Raw genomic sequence first — 19,461 nt, 5'->3', positions numbered from 1 at the left:
GGTCGGGACAGGATTGGTCCGTTAAAATCTCATAACTTCTTCATCCGATGTCCATTTTTGTCTGTCTTTTTATCGTTACGCTATTAATAATGAGATCTTCAATTCTTGTTTAGGTTGTGTCAGCTAAAAACCGCTCGATATAATACTCGAACTTCGAGTTGTACACGATTAAGCCGAAATTTCGAAAAATCATAGTTTCCTCATAAGAAGTCAGATTTGGGCGTTCTTTTTATGGACGCTCTCAGGTTAACATATTCTACGACTTTCATTTAAATTACTAAGGATAAAAGAAGCTCTATCATCAATTCACTATTTACGTCTTCGTGGTGTCGTGCCGGTTCTGTCGCTAAACTTTGACAATTCATAACTTCTTCGTTATAACTCGGATTGCGGCGCTCTTTATATGTACAGAACCCTTGAGACATATTTTACAACTTGGTTAAGATTAGTTATTCTAAATAATCTTTTGTCGAAAAGTCATTTTCGACCCCTATTATCTCTAAATTGACTAGCCTGGATCTACGGGCGTTACACAACTCAACGAGCTAAGCTGGACCTTCAGAGAATTTCTGAGGAAACGAGTGGACTCGATGAGTCACATAGGTGAACTCGGCGAGTTGGGTCAAACACAGACTGTTGACTCGAGTTGACTTCTTTTCACTTTAGGGCTTTGTCAAACTTGAGTAATGGAGACTATGGAGGGGTAAAATGGTCTTTTACCCGCTTCAAGAGTTAGAAAGAGGAAAAATAACCTTTGGTTTACTTAGATTCGAGAATCCAGTATTTGTTGACATAATTACCATATGTGTTAGGAAGTGGCTAGTTCGAGATTCGGGTAAGAGGATAATTGCTTGTTGTTGAGGTGACTCTTCTCTCTCTCTCTCTCTCTCTCTCTATATATATATATATATATATATATATATATATATATATATATATATATATATATATATATATGAGTAGTAGTTATTGTGTGACCGAAGGGTCTCATTGTTATACTGTGATATGTGTTATTGTGCAGACTGTCTTTGTGACTTATGTTGTTATGTTATTCAGTGTAAAGTTTGTTTATATGTGCTTATGCTGAGTTATGTGATATATATTATGCATTATGCTTTGTGTTTATGTTATGCTTTGTGATTGTGAGATGCTTTCTGATTATGCTATGCTTTGTGGTTATGCTATGCTTTGTTGAGTTAGGACCGGAGGGTCCACCCGAGTTGTGGGACCAGAAGGTATCTACTGAGACACATTGACCGGAGGGTCTTATTTGAGGTGTACGTGGTATTTTAGGGAACTCACAAAGCTTCGTGCTTACCGCGTTATGTGTTATGTGTTTCAGTTTTTTCAGTATCACGGGAAGGCACCGACTTGAATTTACACACTAGCGAAAGAGTTATGTTTTGAGGATTTTGGATTTTAATCAAACAATTATGGAGTTGTGATTGTAACGTAAATAAATGAGATTTTGTGAAATGTGTATTGAGACAAATGTGGTTTTAAATTGAAAACATTGGTTTGAAAATTTACATCGTTACAAGTTGGTATTAGAGCCTTGGTTTGAGGGATTCGGATGCACCTTCGGGTATGTCTAGACTCAAACTGGGGATTTGAGATAAATTTTCGAAAGAAACTTTTTTTTCTAAAATGGGCAAGAGTTTCTAAGAGAAAAACGAGAAGGAGCAATGTGTACAATCAGCCAGAGCCCGGGCGGTGATTTTCCAAAATACCCTTACTTATTCGTGTTATGAGTTATTACGGATGCATGCTAGAAGATACGCTAGGTGTTTCCTATTTTAGGACTAGAATTGCCTGATTTGTGATGCCTTAGCCTAGGAATGTTGCTATCTATCACACCCCAAAATCGAGAACGGCATAAACATTCTGGGGCGGAGGACGTCATGTAATGTATCACAACAATGAAAAGTAGTAAACAAGAAACAACATCATCCATTGCATTAATAGTATAATTTTAATTACAATTGTGTACTTTCATAGAATAAATAACATAATGAAAATTCAAAAGAAAAGACGAGTCTTGACTGCTTCGTCTTCACAAAACCTGGTCGTCGTACCTGTCTATTTGTGACCTGAGAATACAAGTTATTTTGAAAGTGAGTATCATCAATAAAGCTGGTGAATTCACAAGTATTTATGTGTCTTTGACTTGTAAAAACTGTAAAGGAAAGACTTGTAAATGTTTGAAAAAAAAGCTTGTATAAGTATGAAAATGTTTGCAAATAATTGCAAACGTTTGAAAACCCTAGAAAAATCCCATATTTCCTACTAGTATAAAAAGTAGTGTTCTACCAAGACCTAACTGTTTTGAAAGTAGCCTTCTACCATGACCCGACTGTTTTGAAAGTAGCCTTCTACCAAGACCCGACTGTTTTGAAAGTAGCCTTCTACCAAGACCCGACTGTACGACAATTATTATTCAAATCTAGTCTACCTCATCGATTATGTGAATATGACACATAGTAAAGGTATTAATAATATATTAACTGGAGTTTTATCCTTTTGTAATTGTCGTATGTAAAGTGTAAGTATTGTAGTATTTGTAATAAGTGACTACAATTGTACTAATTTGCCTTAATTGAGGGTTAAGGCATAATGTGATGGATAGATCCCATACTAAACGCTCCCCTATCAAGAGATTCTAGGAACCAAACGCGACCCCTGCATGATTGCTAGCCGTGAACATCCACATTACTATGATCATGTATACCCAATATAACTATCACAATGCATTAGTGATTCATTGGTATAGTTAGATCCTGTAATTGTTCCATGCTGTAGCACCTTGTTATGCTTGTTCTGTTATCGTGTATTGTAATTGTATTTCTATAAACGTGTCTATGTAAACGTATTCATGTAAGCATATTCATGTAATCGTATCTATGTAAGCGTATCTATGTAGACGTATTCCTGTAAGCGTATTCATGTAATATGTAATGTATTAGTATAGACTCATGAATGAACTGACCCTTGTGTGATTCCTTGTACTTAGAATAGTAAGTAGTATCTCATAACTATACCTATTATAGTTACTAGTAATGTACGTGTATAACCGAAAGTGTGCCTTTGCTACCCAAAGGTACTGAACTGACTGAGGGAAATTTTATGTCTATATATATATATATATATATATATATATATATATATATATATATATATATATATATATATATATAACTAATATTTAGACGACATTCGGACGAGCAACCGATGCCCTAAGGCCACATCCCACCGAGGAAAAGGAAATAAAGCGCGCTGCCTGTCCTAAGTCCTTTAAACATTATTTATATAACTATACATATCTAGGCATGCAGTTGACAATATAAAAGCATAAAAGAAGTTTTGAAAAACCTTTGAAAACTTTAATACTAAGAAATGATGACTTGATGTCAGTTTTAAAACGATTTGAAAGTATTTTGTTTGATAAGACAGTTTAAGTATAAGGAAAACCTTTTTTGAAACACATTTGTAACAGAGTTTGAAAGGAAACATACAGTATGTAAAGCAGTATGATAAAGAGTTTTAACATGTAAAACGTTTATGAAAGTCATTTGAAGAAATATGTTTGGTAAAACAGTAAACGTATAGTAAATCCATTTGCATGCTAGTTATTAATCACATGTGATTTACATAATAACTAGAATGGTTCAACTTGTATTCTCCCCCACCCCCCCCCCCCTCATAAAGCATTTATAAACATTTACAAAACACTTAAAAGGTTAATTAAGGGGTATGAACTCACCTGCAATGAGTAGATCGTATGGAAGTGTCAGACAAGTGCTTGGTGTCAAGTGAAGACTTAAACACACATAATGATCCTAATAACATATGAAGACATATGTATATATATATATATATATATATATATATATATATATATATAATTAGTGATTATAACACTATATAGACATGTATAAACATCCTAACGTGAGGAAAACACTTTGGTCAAAGTGTTAGGAGGCCATTGGGTTGCAACAAAGGAGTGCAAGGCCTTATAAGGGAGTTTATGGTCAATGGACCATACTTTTTGGAGTATACGGCCCAGGCGAGTTTACTCATGGTTGTAAACTCTTAATTGGGTCACCAAATGAGGCTTAAAGCTATTATGACATAAGTGGTTAAGTGTTCCAAGGCTTAAACAACAGGTTGGGTGGGTTTAAGGTCCAAGAATGGCCTTGTACGAAGTTTACGGCCTGGGGACCACTTCCACATGAGTTTAAGGCCGTAAACTCATGGTATGAAGTACCATTTCGTGTATTGAAGTCCCTAGCTCAATGGTGTAAGGTTTTATGCTAAGTTCCAAGGCTTACTACGGTGTTAGGGTGTCATTTGTACCCTTAAAAGGGGTTTATGGCCCAAGAACATGTATTTGCCGTAAATTCCTTGAATCATGTGTTTCCTTATGTAACAAACCGTTATTTCAAACTTATGTAATAGTGTAGGTCAAATTGTTCTTCTTTTTAATTAATCAAAGAGAAATTTTGGCATACTATGTATATTTACATAATTGACCCTCAAAAATAAATTATTAAATAATCTCAATTGGGTTGAACCAAGTGATAGAGATTGTAACAAGGTTTCCAAAAATATAAGGAACACTAAAATCCGATTTATAATGAAGAAGTTATAACCAATCGAAAATCCGCGACAAAACCGGCAAAACATTGTTCAGTGTAAAAACTGAATTTTTGATAAAAGGCTTTCTAGCCTTAAAAATCTAAATGAAAGTTATAGTTTACGTTAAACCGAGAACTTTCATAAAAAGAATGCCAAAATCTGACTTCGTATGAGGAAGTTATGATTTTTCGAAGTTTCAGTATAGCAGTGTACAGCTAAAATCGAAATAAAGATCGAGTGGTTTTTAGCCGACATGACCTAAATGAGAATTGAAGGTCTCGTCATTAGTAGTACAACGGTAAAAAGACAGACAAAAACGGACGTCGTATGAAGAAGTTATGAATTTATAACGGATTCATGTCCCGATCTGTTTAAAATAATAATATTAAAAATAAATTCAAAATTAGCCGACGAAGTCAAAACAAAAGTCGTAGAGTATAATTTTAGCTACGCGTGCATATAAAGAACGTCAAAAACGGAGTTCGTATGCAAAAGTTATGAATTTTACAAGTTTTGGCAAAAATATAAAGAAAAATACAAATACCCGGGAAAATTCGCATGAACAGTAGCGCCACCTCACCCCTCGCATGCGAGCCTCCACGTGTCGGCTGCTGAGTGGACCGAAGTCTCGCGTGTCACCTCCTGATTCGGCCACTTCTGCGGTCCAATCCCACTCGGACAGCCTCGCAAGGAGACACACCGGGGATGCTCCTCGCACACGCCTCGCACCACCCTCGGACACCCCTTTGCACGTGGCTTCTTTGCATTGGACCGAGGGCTAGACCAATCCGAGCCTACCACCTCCGAACCGAAGCTGCTTCCCTTCGCAGAATGTCAGCCTCGCATAGCCTCGCACAAGCTTCGGATCCGAGGCTTCGGCCTATATAAGGCATGCGAGGGTTTCTGGATTTTTTACACTTTTCACCCCAAATTTTACTCTCTTTCACTTTTTCCACACCCTTAAGCTTATATACAACCCTTAAATCCCCGGTATCAAGACTCGAGCCCGAAGTAAGCCGTGAAGCCCCGAAATTCTCGAGAATTCATCCTCTCTCCTGTCAAAACTCTGCCCGATTTGAGCCGGTTTCTCGACAAATAAACTCCTTTTCGTGAAACGAAACCCTGTCCGAATTACCACCTACCAAGTGAGTTCATACCCCCGTATTTTCATAATTTCTACTGTTTTAAGGGGGGAAATACAAGTATAACACAACAACTTTGTGTTATAAATAAATGATTTCAAATCACGATAAAATGATTTTAAAGCATCGAAAATACTTCAAATTTTGAACTCTTTTATAAACTTATATTTTTCCCAAATATACATATTTGTATATATAATTTAATATAAATAAGATTTAAAAGGCTTAGGACTAATAATTCATGCTAGGTCCTTTTCCTTGTTTGGATGTGGACTTATAGTACCAGTTATTTGTCCGAAGGTCATTCAAATTTTACTTATTTATAAAATTGTATATGTATATAAAATTAAAAGTTATTTCATCAGTTTAATCACCCTTTGTAACATGTTGAGCAAAGGATTACATGCAAAAATAGTTATTTACCAATTCATAAAGTACATATAAATTATAATAGGTATAGTTTATGATACATAGAGCAATAATTCATATGAATACATTGTTTTACATGCAACAAGGGTTTTAACTCAAAACAAATCAAGGGTTTACACTTATCAAATACATGTTCGGGATACTAAGTGAAGAACATAATGTCAATCATTTATCTCAGAATGATTGGGTTTTCATAACTAATATACATGTAACGTTTATATGCTTTTTATGAGACATTGAATTCAGGTTGTTTAGATTCAGTCTAGACAACCAAGGTAAAGCCCTGACATTATAACCAGAATCTCCAGTCCGGGGATCGAAACAAGTTGTGTGTAGATCTATATCGGGATTGACAACCCCGCACTCAGGCTGCTAGCTACAGTCAGGCATACATGCCAATGAGTGGCAATTGTTATCAACAGTTTAAGCGCTCATCAGGCGTTTGTTTCAGGCGTTCATGTCTTAGTATGGTTATAATAACTCATTAAAAAGATATTAACAACACGTTAGTGTATAAACAACTAAACGTAAGTATATCTTCAAAGTACCAGTTTACAAAATGCAAAGTACAATGCTATACTATAGTTTTCAATAACAGCTGGTGAAGCCAGGCACACTCTCAAATACAAGTTTTACAAATACAATGGTTTACAAATAAGACGGTTTTATAGGAATAAAACTACTTTTCACATACCACATAAAATATGGGATTTTCTAGAAGTGTTTTCATATTCAAAATACAAATACACCCATTCAAAACATAAAGACTTATGTACTCACTCAACTTATTGTTGATACTCTCTTTTCAAATTACTTGTATTATCAGGGAAATAATAACAGGTACTCCCCGAGCTTTTTGAGAAGATGAAGCCATTAGGAGTCTTATCTTCTTCCTTTGTATAACTGTTTTGGTTTCAATATACAATGATTGAACACATGTAAATATTACACTTTTAAATACAATGGTTGTTTGTACTTTGATTACTATGATGCATGTGTTGTGATACTACAAATGAAATCCTCCACCCCCGGACGTTTCTGCCGTCTGGTTTGGGGGTGTGATACCTTATGTTTTCTAAGCCCTAAAAATGTTAAAACTAGTGTTCAATGAGTTAGAACAAGAGTACTTACGATCTAGGAGCTAGAATGGTCGATTTTGGTCAAGAACACTAGTGTGTGTTCTTGGTGTTCTTGGTGAAACTTGAAGATCTACAAAATGGAATGATTTCACGGATGAAATCATGTAAGATTACTAGTTCATGCAAGATATCAACTAGTTAGGACAATAAACTTACGATATTTGAAGATCGGAGACAAAGATCAGGATGATAGTTGAGGGGATTTTAGTCAAAGGAAAAGGAGGAATGAACAAATGACCAAGACTTCACCTTATAGGAGGACTTTACAGCTAACATGGAGTTTACGACCATAAACTCCATGGTGGTGGCCGTAAACTCCTAGTTAGGGTGTTTCAGGTCTGTTCTTTGTGCTATTTCTCCAGCAGATAAGCCCCGACACTTATTCCTTAAGTGTACAAGGCTCAGTACGCTCAAACAGACTCCAAATTGTGCTAAATGATAGCAGGAATGAATTTGACTTTTAATAAAGTGTTTGACTGTACAGGATAGAAACTTTCGGGTTGTCACAGTATCTGTGATGTGTTTGGGTATGTGCGGAGTATGAGTATTCAGTAAGAAACTTTTAAAGAAAGAGCTTTGAGAAGAGGAGTAATCTAGGAGAGATACCTAGACGAGCATGGACGTAAAGCTCGCGGATTTACGTGATAAATGAGCCTTAAGAGTATAGATCTAGAGTTTGGGAAGGTTTTCTACCATGAAATTGTCTGAATAAGAAATGAGTTTGAATAGACTCAACGAGTCGATGAGCAGACTCGACGAGTCGGTTAGGGTTTGTCCCGATGAGCTTGATCCTGCGATAACTCGGTGAGTTGGGGTCAACTCGATGAGCAAAGTTGGACCTTCAGAAGATTTCTGAGGAAACGACTGCACAAACATTGAGTGTTGACTCGAGTTGACTTCTTTTCACTTTAGGGCTTGGTCAAACATGAGTAATGGAGACCATGGAGGGGTAAATGGTATGTTACCCACTTCAAGAGTTAGAAAGAGGAAGAATAACCTTTGGTTTACTTAGATTCGAAAATCGAGTATTTATTGAGATAATTACCCTATGTGTTAGGCAGTGGCTAGTTCGAGATTCGGGTACGAGGATAATTGCTTGCTGTCGAGGTGAGTCTTCTCACTATATATATATATATATATATATATATATATATATATATATATATATATATATATATATTAGAGTAGTAGTTACTGTGTGACCGCAGGGTCTCGAAGGTATACTGTGATATGCGTTATTGTGCATACTGTCTTTGTGACTTATGTTGTTATGTTATTCAGTGTAAAGGTTGTTTATATGTGCTTAAGCGGAGTTATGTGATATATATTATGCATTATGCTTTCTTTTTATGTTATTCTTTGCGATTAAGAGATGCTTTGTGATTATGGTATGCTTTGTTGATTTAGGACCCGAGGGTCCACCCGAGTTGTGGGACCAAAAGGTCTCCACTGAGACACATTGACCGGAGGGTCTTAATTGAGGTGTACGTTGTATTTTAGGGTACTCACTAAGCTCCATGCTTACCGTGTTATGTGTTATGTGTTTCAGTTTTCTCAATATCATGGGAAGGTACCGGCTTGATTGTACACACCAGCGAAAGAGTTATTTTTTGAGGATTCTGTATTTTAATCAAACAATTATAGAGTTGTGATTCTAACGTAAATAAATGAGATTTTGTGAAATGTGTGTGACAACCCGAAATTTCCAATATGTACGAACATTATCAACTCAATAGAAGCTAGATCAGTTGCAGTAAATTTTCAGACTTTTTCGTATAAGTTTGAGTATTTCAGGGTTTACATTTAAGGAGATATCTGGAGAGTGGATGCACATGGGTTTGTGCAACTCGGGTATTTCAAAACTTTATGATATTAGAGTTCATTTCTTGAATAATAATATTTTCTGCCAAAAATCCCAGAACTATATATATGATTCTTAGCCAAATTAATTTATTAATTACATTTCCAACTAGACAAAAACCATTTTCTCTCTCACGGATCTTCGGGTTTTCATCCCAAATCGTGAGTACCTCTCTCTAGTTGTATTATATAGCTAGTAATGTTCTTAATAACATCGATTTCATAGCAAAACAACTAGATTCAAGAGTTTACCGCCCAAGAACACCTTGGGGAGTAAACTCTTAAAATGATGCCTAGTCCTTCCCCCGTGTTATGTAACTACCTTAGGCTTGTATGTATCTGTATTTAAGACTAGAAATCATCCATGAACACCAAGATTTAGGTGTTCACGGCCCAAAAGTTCTTGGACCATGAACTCCAAACTCAAAGGCCAAAGAGTGCCTTAAATCACTCCTAAAGCCTTGGACAATAGCCTTGATTTACTCCTAGTTAATTTAGGGACTTTAAATCATCAAAAACCCCTCCCAAAGAGAGATTACGGCCCTAATCTCTAATGGGTATGGTTCTTGGGCCGTGAACATCAAAGAAGGGTACCAAAGTGTGCCTAAGGCCTTCATTAGCCTTAGATAATTGTCTAGAACCTATCCTAGATGAGCATGGGACTTGAAAACATAAAAATACCCCTTTCCATATGAGTTTACGGAAGTAAACTCAAAAGGAAATGGCCTTGGGGCCGTAAACTCCTAAAAGGAGTGTCTTAATGCCCTAAACCTGTGACAACCCTAAATTTCCATTTATACGAACACCATCTATTCAGTAGAAGCTAGTTCAGTTTCAGTGATTTTCATACTTTTCCGAACAAGTCTATGTACATTAGGGTATATGTTTAAGGAGATAGCAGGAGAGTGGATGCTCCTGGTTTTGTGAAATTTGAACATTTCAAGTTTCATAATGTTACAGTCCAATATCAGGAATAAAAATATTTTCTGCCAAAATATTCCAGGACTATAAATAGTTTTCTGAATTAAATTAATTCATTATTCACAATTCCAAATAGAGAAAAGCCATATTCTCTCTGACGGATCTTCGGGTTTTCATCCCAGATTGTGAGTCTACTTTACTAAATGTGATTCAATACTTGTTAGATGCTTTTTAACATCAATTACATGTTTAGATTGCAAGATCCGGGAGTTTACCGCCCAAGAACATTCTTGGGGAGTAAACTCCAAAATGGAACTTTAAGGCTTCCTAGACCCATCCCCATGTTAGGCAACTTAATAAGGACCTTGTGTATGATCTTTATAGATTAGAAAGCATCCAAAATCATCAAGTAATAGGATTTTACGGCCAAGAACTTCTCTTGGGCCGTAAACCCCTTTTCAAGGGCATTTAGTGCCCTAAACCACCCCTAATGCTTAAGGACTTTAACCCTCAAATGCTTGTGCCTATTTTAGACATCAAAACACTTCAAAATCATAAGTTTATAGGAGTTTATGGCCAAGAACATTTCTTGGGCCGTAAACCCCTTTTCCAAGGGTTAAAAGCACTCCAAACACCCCTAAGGCCTTAAGACTATTACCCTTAAATGCATAGGACTTGAATGGGGAGTAAAAGACATCAAGAACATCCCTTAAAGGGAGTTTACAGCCAAGGAACACCTCTTGGGCCGTAAACTCCAAGTGAAGGCACAAAAGTGTGCCTCTTGTCCCCATTAGCCTTAGATAAAATCATGGAAGCCATCCTTGATGTGCAAGTGCCTCAAATGAATTAAAAGCCATCACCCATAGGAGTTTATGGCCGTAAACTCTAGGGTAAATGGACTTTAGGCCGTAAACTCCCCTATGGAGCATTCTAGGGCCTTAAACTACTTCATGTGTTATTCCAACAAAGCTAGGAGTGTTCTAGGATCAAGATAACACTTTAAAACACCCAAAACCACCATGTGAGGAGTTCACGGCCATAAACCCATGAGTTTACGGCTGTAAACTCCAAAGGGTGGGGTTTGTTGGGTGGTGAACTCTTATGCAAGGCCATTTGATGTTTCAAACCCTTTTGCCTTGTCCCGTAGCAGCTTAGATGCAACCATTTGGACCTTAAACACTTATAAAAAGTGTTTACATGTTCCTAAGTGTCTTAACTCATTTATTAAGTTATTATTTGTCTAATTAGTTATATATATGCTTATTATATGATAACTAGGCTCGTGCGTGTAAACAAGTCTCCGTTTGCCACCTAGCACGGTATCCGACACTACAATTCGTACGACTCACCACAAGTGAGTTCATACCCCTTAAATCAACCTTTGAAATGATTTTAAATGTTTTAAATACTTTATGGGGGGAATACAAGTCAAATACTTATAGTTATTGCTTCAATCACATGTGATTGCTTTTAATCACATGTGATTAATAACTAGGAAAACAACGATTTTTACCACTCTTCAAACTGTTATCAAACTACTTTACATTGAAATGTTTTACAAACTCTTTTAGTATCCAAACTTATTTATAGACTGTGATTCAAACAAATGCTTCTTATACTTAAACTGTTTTATCAACTTATGCCTTCAAATTGTTTTATAGATCGACATCAAGTCGATCTTCTCTTGAAATTATATTTATGCTTCAAATGTCTTATGAAAACTTATTTATGCTTTTATATATTAAATTGCATGCCCATATATGTATAGATGTATAAATAATGTTTAAAGGACTTAGGAAGGCCATCCGCCCTATTTCCTTTTCGCGCCTTGAGATGTGGTCTGGTGGGATTTCGGGTGACCATCCGAAGGTCGTTTCAATATTACTTATATATCATATATACATATATAGACAAAAGCCATTTTCTCTCTCACGGATCTTCGGTTTTTCATCCCAAATCGTGAGTACCTCTCTCTAGTTGTATTATATAGCTAGTAATGTTCTTAATAACATCGATTTCATAGCAAAACAACTAGATTCAAGAGTTTACCGCCCAAGAACACCTTGGGGAGTAAACTCTTAAAATGATGCCTAGTCTTTCCCCCGTGTTATGTAACTACCTTAGGCTTGTATGTAGCTGTATTTAAGACTAGAAATCATCCATGAACACCAAGATTTAGGTGTTCACGGCCCAAAAGTTCTTGGACCATGAACTCCAAACTCAATGGCCAAAGAGTGCCTTAAATCACTCCTAAAGCCTTGGACAATAGCCTTGATTTACTCCTAGTTAATTTAGGGACTTTAAATCATCAAAAACCCCTCCCAAAGAGAGATTACGGCCCTAATCTCTAATGGGTATGGTTCTTGGGCCGTGAACATCAAAGAAGGGTACCAAAGTGTGCCTAAGGCCTTCATTAGCCTTAGATAATTGTCTAGAACCTATCCTAGATGAGCATGGGACTTGAAAACATAAAAATACCCCTTTCCATATGAGTTTACGGAAGTAAACTCAAAAGGAAATGGCCTTGGGGCCGTAAACTCCTAAAAGGAGTGTCTTAATGCCCTAAACCTGTGACAACCCTAAATTTCCATTTGTACGAACACCATCTATTCAGTAGAAGCTAGTTCAGTTTCAGTGATTTTCATACTTTTCCGAACAAGTCTATGTACATTAGGGTATATGTTTAAGGAGATAGCAGGAGAGTGGATGCTCCTGGTTTTGTGAAATTTGAACATTTCAAGTTTCATAATGTTACAGTCCAATATCAGGAATAAAAATATTTTCTGCCAAAATATTCCAGGACTATAAATAGTTTTCTGAATTAAATTAATTCATTCTTCACAATTCCAAATAGAGAAAAGCCATATTCTCTCTGACGGATCTTCGGGTTTTCATCCCAGATTGTGAGTCTACTTTACTAAATGTGATTCAATACTTGTTAGATGCTTTTTAACATCAATTACATGTTTAGATTGCAAGATCCGGGAGTTTACCGCCCAAGAACGTTCTTGGGGAGTAAACTCCAAAATGGAACTTTAAGGCTTCCTAGACCCATCCCCATGTTAGGCAACTTAATAAGGACCTTGTGTATGATCTTTATAGATTAGAAAGCATCCAAAATCATCAAGTAATAGGATTTTACGGCCAAGAACTTCTCTTGGGCCGTAAACCCCTTTTCAAGGGCATTTAGTGCCCTAAACCACCCCTAATGCTTAAGGACTTTAACCCTCAAATGCTTGTGCCTATTTTAGACATCAAAACACTTCAAAATCATAAGTTTATAGGAGTTTATGGCCAAGAACATTTCTTGGGCCGTAAACCCCTTTTCCAAGGGTTAAAAGCACTCCAAACACCCCTAAGGCCTTAAGACTATTACCCTTAAATGCATAGGACTTGAATGGGGAGTAAAAGACATCAAGAACATCCCTTAAAGGGAGTTTACAGCCAAGGAACACCTCTTGGGCCGTAAACTCCAAGTGAAGGCACAAAAGTGTGCCTCTTGTCCCCATTAGCCTTAGATAAAATCATGGAAGCCATCCTTGATGTGCAAGTGCCTCAAATGAATTAAAAGCCATCACCCATAGGAGTTTATGGCCGTAAACTCTAGGGTAAATGGACTTTAGGCCGTAAACTCCCCTATGGAGCATTCTAGGGCCTTAAACTACTTCATGTGTTATTCCAACAAAGCTAGGAGTGTTCTAGGATCAAGATAACACTTTAAAACACCCAAAACCACCATGTGAGGAGTTCACGGCCATAAACCCATGAGTTTACGGCTGTAAACTCCAAAGGGTGGGGTTTGTTGGGTGGTGAACTCTTATGCAAGGCCATTTGATGTTTCAAACCCTTTTGCCTTGTCCCGTAGCAGCTTAGATGCAACCATTTGGACCTTAAACACTTATAAAAAGTGTTTACATGTTCCTAAGTGTCTTAACTCATTTATTAAGTTATTATTTGTCTAATTAGTTATAGATATGCTTATTATATGATAACTAGGCTCGTGCGTGTAAACAAGTCTCCGTTTGCCATCTAGCACGGTATCCGACACTGCAATTCGTACGACTCACCACAAGTGAGTTCATACCCCTTAAATCAACCTTTGAAATGATTTTAAATGTTTTAAATACTTTATGGGGGGAATACAAGTCAAATACTTATAGTTATTGCTTCAATCACATGTGATTGCTTTTAATCACATGTGATTAATAACTAGGAAAACAACGATTTTTACCACTCTTCAAACTGTTATCAAACTACTTTACATTGAAATGTTTTACAAACTCTTTTACTATCCAAACTTATTTATAGACTGTGATTCAAACAAATGCTTCTTATACTTAAACTGTTTTATCAACTTATGCCTTCAAATTGTTTTATAGATCGACATCAAGTCGATCTTCTCTTGAAATTATATTTATGCTTCAAATGTCTTATGAAAACTTATTTATGCTTTTATATATTAAATTGCATGCCCATATATGTATAGATGTATAAATAATGTTTAAAGGACTTAGGAAGGCCATCCGCCCTATTTCCTTTTCGCGCCTTGAGATGTGGTCTGGTGGGATTTCGGGTGACCATCCGAAGGTCGTTTCAATATTACTTATATATCATATATACATATATAGACATAAAAGTACTTCCATATTCATACTTATCAGTACATCAATAGTTAGTTACCATCTGGGTAACACAAGTACATATACAGCTTTACTAGAAACAAGTACATATACAGCTATACTAGAAACAAGTACATATACAGCTATACTAGAAATATGAATATATACAGCTAGAAACAAGTACATATACAACTATTCTAGAAACAAGTACATATACAGCTATACTAGAACGAGAAACATTACATATACATGAATACGTTGACAATTGTGATCCACTGTGTCGGAGCATGCCTTAAATGTCATGGCCCGAGTTGTAGCTAGAATTCTCTTGGAGGGAGAGCGTGACTTTGCGTATAGATCTATACTGGATTGAATATCCTACACCTTGCTGCTAGCTACAGCCGGACCTGCAGGTCTGCGGGTGCCAAACGTCATATCTTTATTACGACCATTCATTATGTCGTTGTTACCAGTCGATAGCATGGTGCAATTTATCACATTATACCTTAATATAAATCCGGTTTAAGGTAGTAATTAGTACAACAGTAGTTCTTATTATACAAAGCTACAGTACTACAATGATTTACCCATTACATATTTTAGTGATAATCTCACTTCAGCATTAATGTACAAACTATATTTTATTAAATGATAGTTACTTGGGTAATTACACACTTTTACAACAAACGAGTATACAAGACAGTTAAGCCTTGGTAGAAGGTTACTTTTATAGAAAATATAGGATTTTCTGAGAGATTCAAACTTTTGCAAACACTTTCAAACATTTAATTACATTTTTACAAACTTATACATTGAGACAGGTTCAAACGTTTTTGCCAACAAACATTGACACTAAAATACTTATGAACTCACCAGCTTAATGCTGATAAACTCTTTCAAAATAACTTGTATTCTCAGGTCATCAGTAGACAGGTACCGAGGCCAGCTTTTGAGAAGATGGAGTGCATTCAAGACTCATCTCATATTATTTTGTGTTACATTATTTTTGGTGTCTATAACTGTACAGAACACACTTGTATTAAAATTATATATTTAATGCAATGGATGATGTTGTTTACTTATTTACATTTCCTGTGTTGTGATACTATACATGACGTCCTCCGCCCCAGAACGTTTCCGCCGTTCTTGCTTTTGGGGTGTGACAGATTGGTATCAGAGCATTGTTTATAGTGAATCAAGTATATCAACCCATAAAAGATATACTAAACTATAAACCCAAAAGGGATTAAAACACTCTGACCAAGAGTCTATACTTTAAATAATAAAATATTTAATTAAGTATACTAGTCTGCATTCATACTAAAATAAGTGTCACAATGACAAGAACAAAAGTATTACGATTGTTAAATATCACAAGTGAGCTCGGGGATGTATGGTCAGTCCTGGGAATGGCACAGCCTGATCAACTATGCTGGTCCTAGGAGTGATTAGCATATGCCGTAGAATGGTTGTGATATGTTAACAAGTCTAAAAACTTACCAACACTACCACAAGAAGATCAGTAGAACTTAAACTTAAAATACTATAGGAGTATTTTGTGCTACTAGTTACACGTATACTATATTCTTATACCTCTCTTCTCGCGTAGATCTAAATGGCTGGATTCCATCATGGCGACCCGTACCTTCCCAATGAAGGCAATGCCGGGTGGATCGAGGAAGAGCCCGAAGATGATCATCCAATCCCTTTGGATGATCACCTCGCAAAAGGCTTTTCTGATGGATCTGACTCCGAGCCTGAAGTCAACAACCTACCGCTTGTAGGTCAATCCCCGAACAACAACCCTCAACCAACGTTTCTAGGTCCTACACCCATGTGGGTAAACAACCTGAACCGCTGGAGTGATGAACAGGGTCAACCCTTACCATACTTTGGGGACCGAACCTTTTACAACATTAGCGATGGTGGCTCTGCCGACAGAGCTCTGCCGGTAATCATCCGCAAAATAGCTCGTAATGTCGAGCAAGGTCGAGCAGCCATCGACCGGGTCATGGAGATTGATGCCAATTCAGGTGTCAACACAGTCCGCATCCGCCGTCTTGAAGAAGACATGGAACGGACCCAGAGAACCAACGAAACCCTACAACAACAGCTGGCTGCCTCCCGAGCTGAGGTCGTGTAACTTAGAGCTCGTCAGAGAGCTCAGGATCGACACCTTCAAGAGGTGTTTTGCCAAGTGTCCGACCTCAGGGCTCGCCCGAGGAATTCCCATCGCCATTAGATGATGTCAAGTACATCTCGGTCTTTTGATTTAGGGATAGCCTTGAACTTATGTGCTCTAAGTAGCACTTGTCTGTAAAATATTCCTAACTTTCGATACTCTAATTAGGAATCTAAGACTGTCAGTCTTGCCCTTTTGGTATGATGTAAGACCTACTGTTAGGTCGATTTTCCTTGAACTTATTACATCAGTAATACCCGTACTATTGAAATCTATCTAATCTGTGGGAAAAATCTATACACTTGTGTATTCCTACTAATATTTCTTATTGTGATTTCAAACACTCATTCAACTGTTGGGCTATGGTTAGTTAGTCCATGTGTCACTCTCACGTTGCTTGCAAATTGATTCTTACCATCCTCCTTATCTTTATAAACTTATAGCTGAAAGATGCCTCCTCGCAAATCTCCCAGGAATAGGAATAATCCTGCACCTCCACCGCCTCCACCGCCTCCGGTCATCGATACTGCAGCCCTGAATGCTGCCGTAGCTGCAGCAGTGGCAACTGCCATGGCTCAGTATCACTCATCCGATGCTAGCAGAGGTGGAACCCCTGTTGAATCTATTCTAGTCGAAATTCCTGTACGCTCGAGAGAGTGCTCTTACAAGGATTTCACAAACTGCAAGCCGAAGCCTTTCTATGGCACCGGCGGAGTCATTGCTCTCTCGCAATGGTTCGAGAAGACTGAATCAGTCTTCGAAATCTGTTCATGCCCTGCTGCGTGCAAAGTGAAATATGCCGCATGCACCTTTGAGGATAAAGCCCTGACGTGGTGGAACGGCCACGTCAAAGCCCTAACTCTCGTCGTGGCTACCGACATGGGCTGGGAAACGATGAAGGACCTCATGACTGAGGAATACTGCCCGAGGGGCGAAGTCCAGAAGTTAGAACATGAACTCTGGAATCTGACCATGAAGGGCACCAACGTGATCGCTTACACTGCCCGATTTAGTGAACTGGTGGCCCTCTGCCCCAATATGGTTCCCACTGAAGGGAAAAATATCGAACGGTACGTATGGGGGCTAGTGCCTCCGTACCAGGGGAATGTCTTAGCATCCAACCCCGCTACCTTCGACAGTGCCAAGCGATTGGCACAAAGACTCATTGACCATGGAGTCAAGACCCCTGCAACCACAACCACCCAAGCCATCCCAGAACCCTCCAAACCCGCTGGCACCAAGCGGGAGTTTTGGGACGAGAAGAAGAAGCAGCGAGCTTCAAAGAAACAGCAAATCGTGGCAGTGCATGTTGCGGTAACCCCTACTGCTGTTACTGCTCCGGGGAAACAGTATGTTGGAAGTTTTCCGAAGTGCAACAAATGCAACTTCCACCACAACGGCGCCTGTCGTGAAATGCAGTCTTCTAACTACAACAGAAAAGGACACACCGTCCGATTCTGTAAGTTCCCGGCACAACCGATCTCCCAAGTTCCTGGCTCAAGCGCGAGCCCAACTTGCTATGGATGTGGTGAAACAGGCCACTTTAAAAGGGACTGCCCCAAGGCGTGGAATGCTGGAGGAGCAGGGAGGGTACTAGCAATAGGCCACGGGGAAGCAGTAGCTGACCCGACAGTGGTGACTGGTACGTTCCTCCTCGATAACTCCTATGCATGCATTCTGTTCGATAGTGGAGCGGAGGGAAGCTTCGTAAACCACAAATTTGCTCGCATGTTTAAGCAACAACCACACGCACTTAATGAACAATTCACAGTAGAAATGGCAAATGGGAAAACTGAAAGTACTAATAGCATATACTTAGGTTGTCTTCTAACCTTAGATAACCATTCATTCCCAATCGACCTTATGCCGGTCTCAATAAAAAGTTTCGACGTTATTATCGGCATGGATTGGTTAAGTCTTCATCACGCCGACATCATGTGCTACGAGAAAGCAGTCCGTCTAAACCTCCCGTCTAGCGAAACTCTTATAGTCTACGGCGACAAACCTGGTGCGAGTCTTCGCATTATATCTAGTATTCAAGCACAGAAATATTTGCGCAAAGAATACCACGCATTCCTTGCTCACGTCGTCGACACGAACCTGGAAACGAAAGAACTAACGAACATCCCTGTAGTGAGCAACTTCCCCGACATTTTCCCAGAAGAACTACCCGGATTACCTCCGCAACGACAAGTCGAGTTCAGAATCGACTTAGTCCCAGGAGCTACCCCAGTAGCCAAGTCGCCCTACCGTTTAGCACCAGCCGAGATGCAAGAACTCTCTGGTCAACTTAACGAACTGCTCAGCAAGGGCTTTATAAGACCAAGTTTCTCACCTTGGGGAGCACCGGTCTTGTTCGTTAAGAAGAAAGACGGATCATTCCGTATGTGTATTGACTACAGAGAACTCAACAAATTGACGATCAAGAATCGCTACCCTCTGCCGCACATAGATGATCTATTCGACCAACTGCAAGGGGCAAACTATTTTTCCAAGATTGATCTGAGATCCGGATATCACCAGTTACGAGTGCT

Source organism: Lactuca serriola, chromosome 5 (genome assembly GCF_051521515.1).
Source record: "Lactuca serriola cultivar US96UC23 chromosome 5, Lser_US96UC23_V15, whole genome shotgun sequence".
NCBI classification, from domain to species: domain Eukaryota; kingdom Viridiplantae; phylum Streptophyta; class Magnoliopsida; order Asterales; family Asteraceae; genus Lactuca; species Lactuca serriola.
Note: the sequence above shows the minus strand (reverse complement) of the source record.